Below are 2426 nucleotides of genomic sequence, written 5' to 3'. Positions count from 1 at the left end.
CATACACTATTCTGGGTACTTTGTTTTTCCAGATGAATTTGAGAATTACCCTTTCCATGTCTTTGAAGAATTGTGTTGGGAATTTGATGAGGATTGTATTGAATCTGTAGATTGCTTTTGATAGAATGGTCATTTTTACTATGTTAACTCTACCAATCCATGAACATGGAAGATCTCTCAACTTCCTGAGGTCTTCTTCAATTTCTTTCTTGAGAGAATTGAAGTTTTTGTCATATGGATCGTACACTGTTTCATTAGAGTAATTCTAAGATATTTTATATTATTTGTGACTATTATGAAGAATTTTTGTTTCCCTAATTTCTTTCTCAGACCATTTATCATTTGTATAAATGATTTATTCGAGTTAATTTTATATCCAGAAACTTTTCTGAAACTGTTCATCTGGTAGAATTTTGGGGTTGCTCATATATACTATTATATCATCTGCAAATAGTGATTCCTTGATTTCTTCTTTGTCAATTTCTTTCACCATGATCTTCTTTTGCTGTTTCATTGCTCTAGCTAGAACTTTAAGTACTATATTTAATAGGTAGGGGGAGAGTGGGCATCCTTGTCAAATCCCTGATTTTAGTGGGATTGATTCATATATCTCTCCATTTAACTTGATATTGGTTGTTGGTGTACTGCTTTAATTATGTTTAGGTATGGACCTTGAAGTTCTCATCTCTCCAAGACTTTTAACATGAAGGGGTATTGTATTTTTGTCAAATGCTTTTTCAGCATCTAGAGAGATGATCATGTCTATTTTCTCTGAGTTTGTTAATATAGTGGGTTATTTTAATGCATTTTCATATATTGCACTAACCTTGCATCTTTGGGGTAAAGCCTACTTGATCATGGTAAAGGATGGATTTGATGTGTTCTTGAGTTTGGTTTGTAAGCATTTTATTGAGTATTTTTGCATTGATATTCATAAGTGAAATTGGTCTTAAGTTCCCTTTTTGTTGGCTCTTTGTTTGGTTTAGTTATCAGAGTAATTGTGGCTTCATAGAATGAATCAGGTAGTGTTCCTTCTGTTTCTATTTTATGGAATATTTTGAGAAGTATTTGTATTAGTTCTTCTATGTAGGTCTGGTAGAATTCTATACTAAAGCCATCTAGCCCTGGGCTTTTTTTCCTTGGGAGGTTTTTAATGAATGCTTCAATTTTTTAGAGGATATAGGACTGTTTAGATAGTTTATCTACTCTTGATTTACCTTCAGTACCTGCTATCTCTCTAGAACATTATCCATTTCACCTCGATCTTCCAGTTTTGTTGATTATAAGCTTTTGTATTAGGATCTGATGATGTTTTTTAATTTCCCAAGGTTCTGTTGTTATCTCTCCTTTTTCATTTCTGATTTTGTTAATTTGGATACAGTCTCTGGGCCACTTAGTACTTTGGCTAGGGGTTTATATATCTGGTTGATTTTCTCAAAGAACCAGCTTTTGGTTTGATTGATTTAGTGCTGTTCTCTTTCTTTCTATTTGGTTGTGTTCAGCCCTGAGTTTGACTCTTTCCTACCTTATACTCCTCTTTGGTTTGTTTGCTTCTTTTTGTCTTCTCTGACCAAATTATCATTGAGTAGAGAGTTGTTCAGCTTCCACGTGTATTGGGCTTTCTGTTGTTTTTGTTGTTATTGAAAACCAGCCTTAGGCTATGGTGATCTGATAGCTTGCATTGGGTAATTTCAATTTTCCTGTGTCTGTTGAGGCTTGCTTTGTGACTGATTATATGGTCAATTTTGGAGAAGGTACCATGAAGTGCTTAAGAGATGGTATATTCTTTTGCTTTAGGGTGAAATATTCTGAAGATATCTGTTAAATCTATTTGGTTCATAATCTCTATAAATTTTACTGGGTCTCTGTTTAGTTCCTGTTTCTATGACATGTCCATTAGTGAGAGTGGGGTGTTGAAGTTTCCCACTATTCTTATGTGGTTTTCAATGTGCATTTGGGCTTCAGTAAAGTTTCTTACATGAGTGTGGGTCCCCTGCATTTGGGGCATAGATGTTCAGAATTGAGTCTTTCTCTTGTTGGATGTTTCCTTTGCTAAATATGAAGTGTCCTTCCTCATCTTACTTGATAACACTTAGTTGAAAATCTATCTTATTGGATATTAGGATAGAAACTCTGATTTGTTTCTTGTGACCATTTGCTTGGAAGACATTTTTCCAACCTTGAACTCTGATGTAGTAGCTGTATTTGTGTGTTTCTTGTATGCAGCAAAATGCTGGATCCTGTTTGCATATCTAGTCTGCTAGTTCAACAAATGGTGCTGGCACAACTGGTGGTTATCATGTAGAAGAATGAGAATTGATCCATTCTTATCTTCTTGTACAAAGCTCAAGTCTAAGTGGATCAAAGACCTCCACATAATACTAGAGACACTGAAATTGATAGAGGAGAAAGTGGGGAAAAGCCTC

The sequence above is a fragment of the Mus pahari genome, chromosome 5 (genome assembly GCF_900095145.1).
Source record: "Mus pahari chromosome 5, PAHARI_EIJ_v1.1, whole genome shotgun sequence".
NCBI lineage: Eukaryota > Metazoa > Chordata > Mammalia > Rodentia > Muridae > Mus > Mus pahari.
The sequence above is the reverse complement of the archived record's forward strand: the minus strand, read 5'-3'. Positions refer to the sequence as shown.